Consider the following 16,216-nt stretch of genomic DNA (forward strand, 5'->3'; position numbering starts at 1 on the left):
AACTATTAAATATTTCAAGCAATTCCCAGATAAGTCTGAAAATGCTTTCCAAAAGATGAAACATTCAGTAAGTTAGATTATATTAAGTCTCAGTGTCCTATATATTGCAAAATAGACTGTAGAATGATTATACAATGACTGGTATATTCTTAAATAAATGATTTCTAGGGGAAAATAATTTAGTATTATGATTTTCAGTCACTGATACTGTAAAATAACTTGAATGTTATAAAAGGAGACTTTCAAAAGTGCTTCTGAACGTGCTTTAATTTTTTGCATTTTTTCACAACTAGTAACAAGGTTAAGATTCAGGCATAAAAATGTATTTCTTTAAAAATTTTATGTTGAAAGTGTAACATAACAACTTAAAAAGAAACAAGATAAGCAATAATGCACATTCTGATGTGTAGGGCTATCTGTGATCAAAGCAACTTGTTTTCATGATCAATGGTTACAACATTAATGACATCAACACTAGCTTTTTATTACTAAATTATATTTTAGAAAAGGTTTACCTTTTTACCTGAACATATCCATTCTGAATAGCAAATCTTCCCTCCATCATGCCTAAAGCAGGCCTGAAATTTCTATTCCAAACAAGGGTATGACTTCCTCTCTCCTCACACCTGCAGATTTCCAGCCATCGCGCTAATGAACTTGTGGTGCTCCCAGTCCAACACGGAGTCCAACCATGAAGCCAAAATACAAATTTCTGGGCCTGGACAGCCTTGTCCTAAAATTCTTGTGGGAACTGTTAAGTGATTGTTGAATACTTCTCACTTAAAGAAATCAACATGAGCATAACCTTTCATTTGAAAGCTCCAGGCTCTGTATTTAATAGAAAGGCACAACTTTCTAGGCCAGTGTTCTTAAAGCAGTGAATCTTTAACTCCCCATGAACTCACTGTGATTTGTTTTTACAAAAAAGTCAACTTGTCTGTTTACCTTGGGCTTGATCCTGCACAAGTCCAGCACCCGTCCTGAAGGAGGGCACTGAGCACCCCACAGGAAGAAGCCTGAAGTCCATTATTTAGTCCTAATGCTGAGCTGAGGGAGATACATGAGAGAGAGAAGAAGAAAATTAACATCAAGTAGTACTACTCTAGTTCCTGCTACAGACTGCAATGGATTTATAGCCACTATTTAAAAATTTTTTTGCAGCTTTTTTTTTTTTTAGCTTTTGGGGGAAAATAATGAAAGAAAATAAAAGAAAACACTGTAGCATCCTTGAGTCAAACTACAGCAGCATAAGTAAAGGAAAGTAAAAATGGCATTTTACAGCCTGAAGGAAGCTTGTTATGTTACATGTACCTTAGAAAGTAATGAATATCAATGATACTATATGTATGTTCTAAACAATTATATTACATTGTCTATAGTAAAAGTGAATGGAAAATAAAGCAACACAGATGTAAAGTATGTTAGATATCTAATGTGAAAAGGTTGTTCAACAAAGGACAAGTCTTCTACCTGTTTTATTTTACTGTCAGGAAAGCGAATATGGAGCTTTCCAATATTCCTCTATCATGGCTAGGATTTTTACAAAGACACAGGCATGCAAGTAACAACTTATACTAAAGCCAAAATCACAACTTATCCATTAGCATTCTGAAGATCTAAGTCTAGAATTTTATACTATAGAAATCAGATAGAAATCTATGTTACTACAGCTGCATTTAGAAACTTAAAATTGAATTCATCGGGTTATAGATATAATTGATGGGTAGATTATCATCATAATACTTACTGATTTTACACAACATTGCACAGCCATTTGCATTTTAACATAGACAGCTATCATGAAATGCTAATGTCACCATATTGAAAGGGGAAATCTCAGACATGGCTCTAAGTCTTTTCAGCATCATTACATGTTACTGCAATTTACCTTTCATTTTTCATTTAGTCAATAAAATGTGTTTGGTTATTTTATTTACACATAAGTTTAACATGTCTCATAACTTAATACAGCTTGAATTACCATGCAATTTGTGTTTGAACTTGTGTGTGCTTACACATTTGTTTAATTAAACTGACAGCACCATTCTCTTCGAAATCTGAATGCAGAAGCATCACAGTAGAAACATCATAAAAATAAATACATGAAAAGGCTAGTGAGAATCAGTCAAATTAATCACCGGGAATGCTTCTACTCACATGCAGAAACTGCAAACTACTCAATAGTCAGTGAGAAGGGAGAATTCTAGACACAGGCAGGAGAAGCAACGGGAACTCCAGAAGCTCAAAATGGGAAGAGCAACAAGGCTCTTGTTGTCTTGAGGGCGGCAGCTGGAAATCACAACCAGAGACACTTCTGAATCTCAAGCAGACTTCACTCACTGCTAAGCATGGTGTAGTTCCAGGGGCGCTAAGCATTCAGTTAATTCTCCCAGCGCTTAGTCACTGCGCGTGTCTGTGCTTCGCCCCCAGGCTCCTGTTTGGAACTCCACATTCCTTTCTGGCTAGGTAGTGAGTTTTTTGGGGGGAAGAGGTATTTTAAAGGCAGGTATTAACTGAAGTTCAACACTGGGCCTAAATAAAACGACAACGCCAAATTAAAGGAAGCTGTGAATTAATTTAAATGAATATGTTAGTTCTGCGGTGACAAGTACAAGGCTTGGAAGGCGGTTATTTTAAACTACTCAAGTAATAGCCAGGCAGACAACATTTCAGTCAGGATTTGATTGCCGAAAGCTTTTAAACTAACACTTCAAAGATTAATTTTCAGTTATCCAGTAAAGAAACAACTCTTCAGTTCAAGATAAAAGTGATGTTAGTTTGAAAAGGGCCGGAGGAAATTCAGCTAATCTCAAACTCAGGCTAGTTCTACTTAGGGGCCTTTAGGAAGAGTAATGTGCTGGATTTTAGGCACCCACTTTTGAAAACGATGACAAATTTTGTACATTACCACATGCACCTGTGTTACAGAAATCAATGTAAGACCTGTCAGGCAATTTGGAGGCCTGCAGAGAAGAAAAATGCATCTCAGAGATTTTAGGGAAGATTGAGCAAAGTATGGGAAGAGAGGAAAGATAGAGGATCGCTTTTAAAATGAAGTAAAACCTGAAGAACATTGAGGTACAGTAAGTTTGAGCAATCTCTATTTCCTCAAGTAGTTCACACATCCAAACAACTACAGCTCTGATGCCATATGGCATATCTGCCACTGAAATGTGGTGTCCAGATTTATTTGTATCTGCTTATTATTTATTAGAGATAGTTACATTATATTTATTAAAACCCCCTTCTACTAGATCACTTGTATACATAAATGCCGGGGGGAAGGATGATGTTTCAAATGTCTAATTGCCAGAAAATGTTAGTGTTAAATAAATAGAATAAGAACTGTGATTTTAAACCATTCAAGTGTAGTTATTCCAGTGCAATCTTGCTTTCCTTGGAAAATAATATCAAACTATATTGTTCATTAAAATCATGTCATGCCTTGACAGAGGGTATTTACTCTTTTTTTGGGGGGGGGGAAGCAAAATAGAAAAGAAATAAAATAAATGTGACACTATTTATTAATTTATTACCCAAGTAAAGTTCAAATCCAGGCTGGTTTATATTCCTGTTATAAATCCAAGACAGCAGGACACACCCTACTTTTCTTTCCTTTTTTAAACAATAGTTATTCAACTCAAACACAAATCAAGAACATTGCACTTTAAGTCCCTAATGACTACAGCACCACAACCACAACAGAAATTTCAAAACTGCAAGACTTCCAGTCGGATAAGTGTAATATCTTCAAAACAATGTAAAAAGCATAAAAAATAAGTGCAAAAATCTAGTAGGTTATCATACATTGGTGCCTGACAGAAACTCTTCATAACAGGCATACTGCATCAAAATGTGTATTTTTCAAATACTAGAAGGACAAAAAGTACACTAAGATTAAGAGAATTTTACATTTCGAATGTGGCTGTATCCTTTCTTAGATCATGTCCACCCCCTTACAGGTCATTGAAATACCTCTGTAAGTGTTGACTAAACCATACTGAAAGAACTCAGTTCAACTTTCTTGTTGAGCAACAACATGTGTACATGATTAAAACAGTGAGTCATAAGATTTCATGGTATTTCAGAGAAGTCAAGTTCTGTGGTTTCACAGTCATTTATCCCACCTATAAAATGAAGACAGTTAGAGTTTCTCATACACTTTGTAACCACTGATGAAAATGCAATTCTTTTTTATCATTGAATAAAAAGCAAAACAATTTTATCACTTTTATCATTGGTGACAATTTCATCACTCTGGAAAATGGCTGAGATGATTGATTCATGTGAAGGTGTGCACAATCATGCAAAATCACAGTGTCAGCCTGCATTTCTTCTAGGTCAGCATTTGGAGTTTTGCTAGTTTGCAAAGAAAACCAGAGAGATAACAGGAAGATGCTGGTTCTGATGGTATCTAATGGTATCTAATGGTTCCAAATATTCCACCATAAGAAAAAAGACTTAAAAATGTAAAAGAAGATCTGCTGTACAAAATCTTGAGAGAGCAATAAGTAAATACAAGATTATTTACATAACATATTTCAGAGAAAGAGACATTCTGTCTATAACCAGAAAAAAGAGACAGGAAAAGTGGCTTAATCAAATCGATAGTGCATTGGTCAGCATTAACAAAACATGTAGTCTCATATACAAACACATTTGCTAACTGCAAAAGCATTAAATACTAATGGAAGACCTATGCATTTATCTAATGAGATCTTTACTGCTGTAAAAGTAGTCCTGTTAGTCAGTGAATTGGAGGATTTTGTCATCTGAATTTTCTGCACAGGACTTCAGTTATTCGGACAAATGGGTCTGTGGGGTCCTACCACAGCAGCAGCTTCACCTTTGCTGCTAAGTCTACAGCTTATTTCCATTTCTTTTTTTCTTGAAGAGTCTATTGCTTCATCTGTTTTCTCGCACAGCTTTCCTTTTACCAGCAGTTAACATGTGGAGGTGCTTCCTTTAGTGTTTTTCTTTCCTCAACTTACCTAGTTCTTGCTCTGTTTATACCATACCATACCCAGCTGAGACTGGTGCCAGCTTCTCTGGTGCCTCTGAACAAACATGATACATTAACTTCCTTTTTAATATTATTTTTCCATATGAGCAACAATGCAGATGCCGTAAGGCACAAAATGCGGCCACACAAACGCACAGGAGGAGCCCAGCATGGGAAAGGACTGCGTAACGGGCCCCAGTGGCAAAGGCAACCAGAGCAAACGCAACCACTGTGCAGCGTCTAGTCATCAAAAATAACTGGGATTGGCTTAGGACGCTCCTCCAAAAATTCAAATTTTCCTCACACACATGGAATTCTAGGAGCTTTTTTTTTTTTTTAAGTGACAAACAGAAAAGTATTAGCCTCTGGCAATGGTGTATAACCTGTCATCCTGGTACCACAGTGCTGCCATCAGACTGAACATGAGTCTGGGAATAACCTTCCACTCAGACCATAATATATATCCTACTGAAAAGAAACCACACATCTGGCTTGAAGTTCGACATACAACAACATCTGAGCCAAGTTAATTGCTGCCATGTGGAAGTAAAATTGACTCACTGTCAATACTCAAATAGAGACTTCTGGAGCAGCCATATTGCAAATGACTCTCAAATCACAGAATTATACTATTTACCACTTAACGCTCCCTGTCTTGCGATATCATTCAGGGGGCTATTTTAAATCTGGCAAACTCCAGCTTTGACATAAATATGCAAATAATAAATGCAGCATTTTGTCACTGTCTGCAGCTTCAAAGTCCTGCCAGCTCAGACGGCGAACTGCCCTGCCATGCCGCGTCTCACTGCCACACTGATGGATTTTCATCAGATTTCACCTCCAAGTGCGTCTTTGTGGTTTCCAGATAAGTTTCAATTTCATTTCTCATTTTGACGGTCTATAGAAACACCACTTCTGTGGGGTTTTTGTTTGGTTTTGGTACCACAAAGAACAAGCTCCCAGAAACGTGCGTGCGCTTGTTGTTGCCAGCTGCTGGGTCTCCCGAAACACGCAGCACTGCTGAGGTCTCAGCTGGAAATAAAAGTGGCTACACTCTGGATTCAAAAGCCTCTGCAGAATACTTACACCAAAGCTACTCATATAGGAAGGGAAGCCGTTCTGTAACAGAATTAACAATTACCCGAATTCACACCCGGGTTATTCAGAAAGCACCGCGCCACCCGGCCTCCGCTGCAGCCTGCCCCCGGCTCGGCGCTGGCTCCCCCCGGCAGCCGCCCCCGCACGGCGCCTTCCCCTCCACTCCGCCACGAATAAACCCTTTTCTGCTTTGCAAGCTGACGGCCAGCACACCACAGCTCGTGGTGGCTGAAGGCAGCGCCAGCCCTCGCTGGGGCACGCAGGGTTTCTGTTTAACAGCAAAGATGTTTAAAACTGGCTTTAGAAAAACATGTTTTTTTCAGTCCATGCTGTCTATTCCGGGGGATCTAAGGCTCTTCTTCCCCATAATCAGTACAGTTTGCAGATATAGATTACACACTGTACTCAGAGGATACATTTTTCCACTGAATTACTATTATCTTCATTTGCAGAAAACAAATTTGTTAATGTAGCCAGTAGAACACTAACATTCATAAGTAAGTCCACATGAAAGACATTGAAGTGGGACAAAGAAATAAAGTGTTATTATTTACTACGCTTCAGTTCCTCAGTACCCCTGAAAAGCATTCTCTGCGAGAGATGTGACTTTGGAGACTCATGAGGAGAGGTAAGAAATGTATGAAACTGGCAGTGTTATCCATCAGTGACAACCATAAAGCTTCATGAATATGTATGCAGCTCGGGCTCAAGACCAGTGATGGTCACAGGTACTTCTGCTTATGCACAGTCTGCATCTTTAGAGCTCGGCACATTCTATTCTTGAGAGAATTTGCAGTGAAATGTCAAAATGATTGTCACTTTCACTCAAAAATGCTTTTCCCAAATAGAAAACAAAAACAAAAAGCACTAGAAGATTTCAATTAATACTGATTAAGTCTGGCAGTCCTAAGGCCTCGGTAGAGTACTTCAATTATTTGCATAATTAAGTTTTGATATCCATATTGTTTAAGGATTTGCTGTGTAACTTGAACTCTATTAGAAAGTAAAACTTTGTTTTACTAGGAGTGTGCATAAAATAAAATAACAACCTATAAAATGAAAGAAGAGGTCCTAGGGAATTGCGTCAACTGAGGAGTTGCAAGTCTTGCACAAAGGAAGGTTAAGTATAATCTCTAATTTATGGATACAGAAGCCGAGCCAGAGCATGCGGAAACCTCTTCTCTCCAATTCCAGAGCATCGGCGACTTGTGTCTTTCTTGGTTATGCAAACTCCTATAAATCCGCTCAGTCTCACTGACAGATGATATATCAAATAAAGGCACTACTGTCTTAATTTAGACAGAATAAAAAACAAAGGTGTCCAGCACTTGTGGACATGCTGAAACTTGATTGCAAGCGTGCTAGTGACAGTTGCTCAGTAAGTCAGAGACAGAACTGCATGGAGAGACACTCTGCCCAATACCCTCGGGAATAAGGGGTCGGTAGCGCCGTGCTAGGTAGTTCTTACGCAGTGTATTCTTTATAGCTCATGACTTGGAAAAGAAACAAACACAACAGCTAGCTGTAGACCCAGCTAGCCTGTATTCATAGGTGCTGTAACTGTCATTTTCTTTTGCTCCTTCCCAAAATGTATTTTAACCTAGGGCTTTTTCCTACCAACACAAGCACACGCTTAACCTTACGTTGAGAACAATCTCTTACCACGAACTATTCATGCAGTATTTGCAGCATGAAAACTCTAGGCAAGGACTTGCACACAAGCTCAGTTAATACATTGCATACATTACTTTTAGTATAACAGGAATTGCATATGTTGCATAAAATGAAACACACAAGTGTGTCTTTGTAAGACTTGAGTAGCAGATGGTAAAACCAGATTGTCCTGTTTCTTCACCATTCTATAGCATCTAAAACTGTAGAGTTTTGACTCTAAACAAGGTATGTAGGAGTGAACTGAATACAAATTAAGTAATTGATTAAACAAACACTATAATGTTAAATTTCATGAAGGATATTAGAGAATACTATATAAAAATAAGCAAAAAAAATCAAAATTAAATATTAAGCTCAATGTAGTTTCCATTATCTTTCATTTTAATAAAAGCCAATCAAAGTCTTGGGCCAAAATGAATAACAGAGTAAGTAAAACCTCTCCTAGCTGTTCATGCAGTCTGTACTACACAAGAACATTTTAGAGCAGAACAAGCAAATATATCTCTCATGTAAAATTAGTTGAAATGGCTTTAAAAATTTGCTGCTGAAATCCCAAGAGTTAATCGTGAGACTGGTGATTTATGGCCTCTGCTTTCAGACAGATGCTAAAAATTGATTTGCTCAGTACAAGTCTCATGGTGAAAAAAATCAATTATGGATTTCTGTGAATGAAGTGGTTTGGTAAAGATTCATGAGCTTTATATATAACAGCCTAACCATCAAAGCTGCGTGAACGACGACACACCCCCTTAGCTAGCCTTCACACTCTGAATGATGCCATCAGGTACTTATTTAGTGGGTTTAATAGTCTCAAAAAGAGTAGCTACTTCAAAAGGCTTCACTTCTGTGAATAACGTCACATAAATCAGCACAGCCTGCTGCATCGTCATCTCCTGGACCGCTCCAACTATAAAGGTTGGCATTTTGGACAGGGACAATGGCAGCACGTCACTCTGGAGTGAAAAATGCACATGGGTTGGCCAGGCACTTCATCTTCCTGCCTTACACCACTGCAAGTTTGTTCACTGTAGTAGTAGGCAGAACCTGCAGTTTCCCAACAGTGATGAGTGCAGTAAGTGAGGCAAAGTGATTTTGAATGACCCCTGCTTGTAGACACTCTGCTGCTCCAGGTAACACCAACGCCTGTGAGTTCTCTTGGGTTGCTGTTAACATTGAAACATTGAGGTGCACAGTAGTTTGCAGGCATGCAAAACCATGCCCCGGTACTACGGACCTTCTTATGCAGACTGGAAATGTGAATTTTTGGGTGTTCCATTGGTGGCATTTCTACGGAAAAGTAGCTAACAGGAAAGCGAGGAACTCACAGCTATAAATTCACTAGAAATGCTTTAAGATATTCAGTGATCTCCAGGGTGCTGCTGAAGGAAAAAGTGGCTCAAACTAAGTGGTTAGAGCTTTTTACTCTCATTAGCTCACAGAGTTAGTGGCACAAGGAGTGAAAGCCAGTTTCTACCCTGCATATCACAGCCAATTACTCACCATGTTCAGTCTGCAGCAGCACTCAGTCATAACTGCTAGGCAAACTCTCCGGGCAATGAGGCTGCACAGATGAAAGAAAACCACTGCATCAAGACAGTGGAGTCAAGGGGCATAATTTGGCCTTAATCACCACTTAGAGTGATTTAAGCCAGAAAGCAAAGTGGATTTTTAACTGCCTGTCTGATTTGTCTATCTGTAAAATGAATACATCTGCCTGAAAGACATTAAAACATACAGCAGGTCTCCAAATACATATAAATTATTCATATAACGATGCATACCCCACTGCCAGCATATTACTAACACAGGAAAATCTTTGAGTTTTTTCCAAATGTGAATATTTTGGACCAAACAACTTCATTTAACTTTGTCTGCAAAGAAATCCCACTGTAAAGATATTTCAGACCATCTTTTCTCTGACATCTAAATATTTGTATGAAATTGTTCTTTCATGTCATGTAAATATTTAGAGCTTTATCCCAGACTGAAGTGAAGAAAAACAGCTAGGAAATGTATTATTTTCATGAGTAGGATTTTGGCTTAAAAACATGTGTAAAAGATGAAAAAGAAGTGACAACTCTGAAGCACCACAAAGGTTTGCAGGCCTGGACTGTGTCATAGATCTTTACTCCCCTACGGTACTTGTTTTGTACAAGATAAACAGACTACTGCAGTTGCTAGCTAAAGCAATCCCTTTAACTCAGACTTTCTTTTTCCCATTTTTGGTTCTCAAAAGGCAGCCTGACCAGCAGCCCTACTAGAAGCTCCTATTCAATGGGCTCTGACACTTGCAACATTTTCTGAAAAAGTACTTGGGTTGCATTGGTTTTAACCCTTTTACCCTCTTCCTTGGCACCTGAAAGACTTATGAATGGATTTCTTGCATCAGGATAAGAGCTGGCTTTCAATCTACACTTTGTTCTCATTTGTTTGGGTTTTTTTTTACTTATAAAATGCAAAGCTCCGCCTAGATTTCACTGGATCCAAAATTTCCTACCTGGACTCCAAGTGAAATTTCTATATGGTGGCAAGCAGGAACGGAGTAGATCAGATGCTGACTCATCATAACTCTGCTACCCTATCTTTGAATTGCAGTCCTAAACTTAAAAAAATATATATTCTTTGCTCATGCAAACTGGAAAGAAACCTTAAAGATAGCAGTGTTACTGTTCCATGCAATTACCTATCTCCAGATAACAATCTAGAGAAGCAACAGTTCTACAAGCGAATCAGAATATAGAGCCTTACTTTTTCTGTGTTACAGAAATGCCATTTGACTATGTCATTACACTTCATCCTAGAAATATACTTGCAATTGTTATTTGCTTTCCACAGAGGCCCACATGTATTAAAAAAGAGAATCGTATTCATGAGCAAAGCTGTTTGGGAGAAATATCTTTAACTGGCTACAAATGCAGTGAGAAAAATCTGTCTCTTTTTTCTAAGAGGTACCACAATTGTGACCTTGGCCATTTACAGTGACTCCATTTTCATGTTTTACTGTCTCTGAAATAACTCCAGTAACATGGAAACATAACACATGAGTCACTCTAAAGTACCAGCAGATTTACTGCTGCTACTCTGGCTATGTACCTAACTAGCCTTAATATGGAAATTAATATTACTTGCTTTTGATTCGAACATCTAGCTGAAATTCAGCATTGTTTTCCTCAGAGTATGACTGATAAAGTTCTATTCTATGATGGAGAGAGAGCTTGCTTTGTTTTTATGAAATCAAGTTTCGTTAAAATACACTCCTCTTTCAAAGAGCACAGGAGAGCTATCAGTTCATTACTGAGAGCCCAATGGCACATCCGTTTAATTGTGCCCCCTCTGCTACAGGTGTTTGCATGTCTCTAATTATCATGTCTCTAATTATCTCTTGTCTATCTCCAGTTACAGCCAAGCTTAGTGGGTGCAGCTCCACTACCATGCTGGAGCTCATTTACCCCAGCAGGCGTAAGGAGGATCAAGCTTACAATCTATTCTTCTGCATCCCATTTACAATGCGACATGACATCTGTTCTCAGCAGTGCCCAGGTCTATGAAGTTTAGCAGGAGATTCATAAACCTCCTCAGTGCTAATGACTAAAAGCTATGAATTTTGCCAGGAAGGACTCTCTCCGTCGCCTGCAAATGTGTTCTTGTATCTTACATAATCCTAAGATATAGATACACTATACACAAATGAATTCGATACTGTATGTACTGCTTTTGATATATTTCACAATCCATGTTATTTCAGTGTTTTTCCAGGCAATAAAGTCAAAGAGAGCTAATATAAAAGTATATTACTTTTACTGTGTAGGGACTATTTTCCACTTCTAAAATGAGATTAAAACAGAAAGTTGACGAGAAATCTGATGGACCCATCAAGGGCCTGAAAATGTAATCTTTCATAAATGGACTTTCATACAGATTAAAATAACTCTATGTAACAGTTGGAAAAGAATGGGTCACTGCTACCTGCAGCACAGGTGTATTGAAGGAAATGCATTGGAAGCTGTTCAGTATTGTAAAACAATCTGTCTCAGTCTGCAATTTCCAGAACACAGCTGTGAGTTTTTGTGGTGTGCAAAGTCCCTTTCATACATATTATCAAAATCACCCCAACATTTTGAACTGGTGAGCAAAGAGGAAGTTTTATTCAAAAACAGACTTGTTGAGTCTGGTCAGCTAAACAGTGTTAGCTTTTACTGCAGTCTCACTGCTGTATCAAAGCTAGGTGAGAAAATTATGTAAAATTCAATGCCTGCTTGAAGTTCATATTATTTAAAATTTAGCATACAAGAGAGAACTTTTAAAACGAGAACTCCCTGCATTGAATAGAGAATGAAGGACTGGTTCAAAGCTCCTGGAAACCTGAAGCCTGAATGGCCAATATCACAGTGAGTTAATTAGATACTGCAAAGGTAAATATAGAGCCAGGCTTTCAATATTCAGTGTGAGCATTCCAATTAAAAGAGTTTAAGGTATTTAACAGCCAGTCCAACAAGTTCACCCTGAGACTTTCTTGCATCTAATGTAAACATTATGTGCTTGGCATGACAAATGTCTTGTAGGGGACAGATATGGGTCTAAAAGGCTCATCATAGAGAACCCCAATTATGCAAATATAAGTAGAGGCCAGTCTGCTAAAATAACAGTTGATGGAGGGGGATAACAGGATGGAGAAGAAGGCAGTGAGCACATATTCAGTATTTCCACTGAATCCCCTTGGGGTGTCACCGAGACGACTACAGACAGACGCCCAAGCAGTGCAGATCCCGTATGGCCGGGCTCACAAGGTTTACACAGTCACCAGCAGCACAAATTCACTACCAGGATTCAGAGCCCCTGCGCAGACCCCAAAAAATCAGAGATTCAGAGGGACATCCCATGAGGAGTAACAAATTCAGCCTTTTCCCTGACAGTGCAACAAGGAGAAGGCTCCATGGGGGCATCACCATGGGCTTTTCCTCTCCTGAGTTTTAATAGCGCAGTCTGGGAACACGGCTTCCTTCCAGCTTCCCATTAAGCTGACAAGCCTTCTCAGCATCCAGCTGAGACAGTCACAGTGCAGATGGAGATACTGAAGGGCAGCAAATTAAAAGTCGTATTTCAAAAAATGTCTCTAATTTCATTACCTGATTTTTGAAGGGTTTTCTATACAAATCTAGAGTTTGGTTTTTTTAGTAGTAGTTGATACAAAAAAGTGTTCAATCTTCTAGAATTCAGAAAGAGCAAATGGCCATATTACAAGGCTATAAACTGCAGAGGTCCCGAAAGTGAAGGCCTCATTTAAAAACAAGAACTTCACTTGTTTGCCTAAAGTCCAATACTAAATTAGTAACTGAGAACAGTTTTATTTGTTCTCAAGAGTTTCTGTATGCACAAATAAAATACTGGCTTTACCAATGATGTAAAAGGCAGAAGAGAATTCAGTAACACACTTCCCTGGCTGAAAAAACACCACTCAGACAGCACTAGCAGAAGCATGGAGTGTGGTCTTTTTCATTAAAGTTCATTGCCATTTTCTGAAGAATGCAGACACTCATTCGCCAAACTAAGTAAAAAGCTACCAGCTTTGCACTTTCAAATGATAATCACTTTCTAATCACTTCCACAGCATCTAGGCATTCCTTGCTCACAACAGAGCACAAAAGCTTTCCCACGGCTGGAAATGATCACTATGGCCATCAGGCTCTACAGGTGACGTGACACAGACTCATTTTGCGCAGCCTGTGATATATGCATTGCTGTCACCGTCAATATTGTGATATATCCTGGGATGAATCACCAGCTCTCCAAGGAACGGACCACTAAAAATCTGTAGGAGACTTTACATTTGCAGCTGTAGACAAACACACATTGCCATCTAAGAGACGCTGGAATTCAGCACCAGCTTTGTATTGCTAAAGGGACTGGCATCAGCTGAGGAGTTTATCCAAACTGGTGACCAGAGACCATAAATGACAGAAGAATTTTCTTCCTCTCACAATGGAGAATTTTGTTGCTCTCACAAATCCTGTTTTGCCACCCTATTTAGAGTGGTAGCTGTGTATCCCCTACACTGCTAAATGTTAGTGGATAATTTCTTTAACATAGTAATCCTTTTCAATGGCATATTGTCACGGGCCAGATGGCATTCTTTGTTTTTCTTTTTCAGAGATAAAACCTGCTCAAATTCTCCTTATTTCAGCTAGCCCATACTAGTTTTCAAAGAAATGCATCTTTTCCTGAGTCCATTGCAAACTTATGTCATACTATTAGTGAACTGCATGAAGTTGCTGCAGAATGTATTTTACGTCTGGCAGGTTTCTAGCAAATGGAAGCGTATTTTGAAACAACAGCTCTCAGTAATAAGACACAGAAACAGCTATTTGCAATAGCAGAATGAAATGTCACGCCGTGAACCTTTACATTATTTCCGTAATTTGGAGATGCTTTACATGTGATTTGTTTCCTAAATAAGCCAAAAAAAATCCATTCACAAGAACTAAGCATCCAGCTTTACACAAATTAGGAGTGAATTACTTTGGGAAGTTAGAATGTAATTTAAGTCAAAAACCTTTCCATTTTTCTATCTCCAGAATTTTTCATAGTTCTTCCTAGTGTACAATTCATAATTGTAAGATTGTTACAACTGTGTAGTTTGTAATTAGATTTTACATTTATTTTGTATTAATTTACACAGATTCTTCAAACTATGTAGACATAGCTCTAATATGCAAGGCTTAAGTAATTTGAGAAGCCTAAATTTTCAAAAACATCTAGAATTTGTGATTCAGACTGTGTCTACCCTAGACTATGTAGACACTTCTCTGCTTATGCTCCAAGTCAAGTGGATGGGAGCCACCTTTAGCCCACTCGACATGCGATGCAGCTAACGTAGCTGCATTAGCAGGACGTTGTGCCTGAGACAATCCACCGTGCCTTCTACCAGCTTAGAGACAACATGATTTTAACATGGCCAGCCAGCTGCTAGATCAGACATGGTTCACTGTGGCCAGTCCAGAGAACAGCAGGAGTGAGCCACTTGTACGCACCCTTTTTGCAGGTATACATTAAGTTACTGACTACTTAATCATGTAACCTCATAATACCAACCAGGGCTCTATGCAAATATCTTTAAAATTTGTGCGCTATTTGTTTTTTTTTTTTTTCTTCTCTGAACATATTTACGAGAACAAGTGTCCAGACCCACTCTATGAGTTTCAGAAGACATGGTATTATTTCTACTCTTGGACTAGTTCACTGCTGTAACTGTGTGTATTCAAATATACAAAACCATCAAAATATAGCTGTGAAAGTTTGTGCTAACTTATGGGCCCGGTCTTTTCTGTGGCAAGATACCTCTGCCAATTTCAAGATGCCTGTGACATTACAGCGGCGATTTGCAGCTCTCTGTAGAGTGGGATGCACAGTCTCATCCCTCCTTACAAGGATAAGGTGAGGGTTGATCAAAAGCAAAATCAACAAGCCAGATGGATGCTCAGTAAGCAAGAAACTAAGCGAACTCTATGTGTCACTGTTAAGTGCAATGAACATCTGGAAGGTTCCCATAGCACTGCTGTTCTTTGAAAGGGAATTACATGAGGAAATGCATCAGAATTAAAGCACAGAAAAGGAAATAAACTGATAAAAAAGAAAAAAAAATCACTAGGACCAGAAAGTATTTTTCCAAAAAATCAAAATAAGCAAACATGAACTTGTTGGGCAACTCAGCATAATGTTTAATTTACTGTGTCAATCAATATTCCTGCCAGACCAGCAAAGATGAGGATGATCAGTGTAAAGGAATGACTTCCCCAGAACACAGTTTCAGTTTTAGAAAGAGCTGACAGGAGAGAGGGAGAGGAGAGAACGTAAGAACCACCACCCTGGTACCGGGAATGCTACATACACAGTATTGAGAAGGTTTATGACTCATTACTTCTCTCAGTTCAAGGACTGAGGCTGCCAATGCAAGCGAGGAAGGAAGCATGTTTAAGAAAAGGAAAGAACAAAAACAAAAATAAAACAAAGTACCTCTCTTTACACAATGCACAGTTAAACTGTGCACCAGTTTAAACATAGCCAGGTTATGCTGTAGAGACATAAGGTTCAAAAAAACAATTACATAGATTTGTAGGAAATGGGTCCATTAGTCACTATTACACATAATAGTCCATGTGCAACTGCTAGTTCAGGACGACTAAGCTGTTTTCCAGAAGCCTAATTTTCCACGATGGGTTACTGTTGGGAACAATAAGCTGAGCTAACAGGCTTTCAGTCTGATTAATACATTACTTACGGTCCTATCTCATATTCGTATTCTCCTTGCATTGCCATCTGTACTGCACGTATGCAGTCAAAGTTTGCTGGTAACAAACAAATACGATTCAAACTAAGTTTGCCTTGAATTAGTATTTCTGGTAAAAGCATTAGACCTGCTTCCTTCCAATCTGAGTCAAGATATAT

Source organism: Rhea pennata, chromosome 10 (genome assembly GCF_028389875.1).
Source record: "Rhea pennata isolate bPtePen1 chromosome 10, bPtePen1.pri, whole genome shotgun sequence".
Taxonomy (NCBI): domain Eukaryota; kingdom Metazoa; phylum Chordata; class Aves; order Rheiformes; family Rheidae; genus Rhea; species Rhea pennata.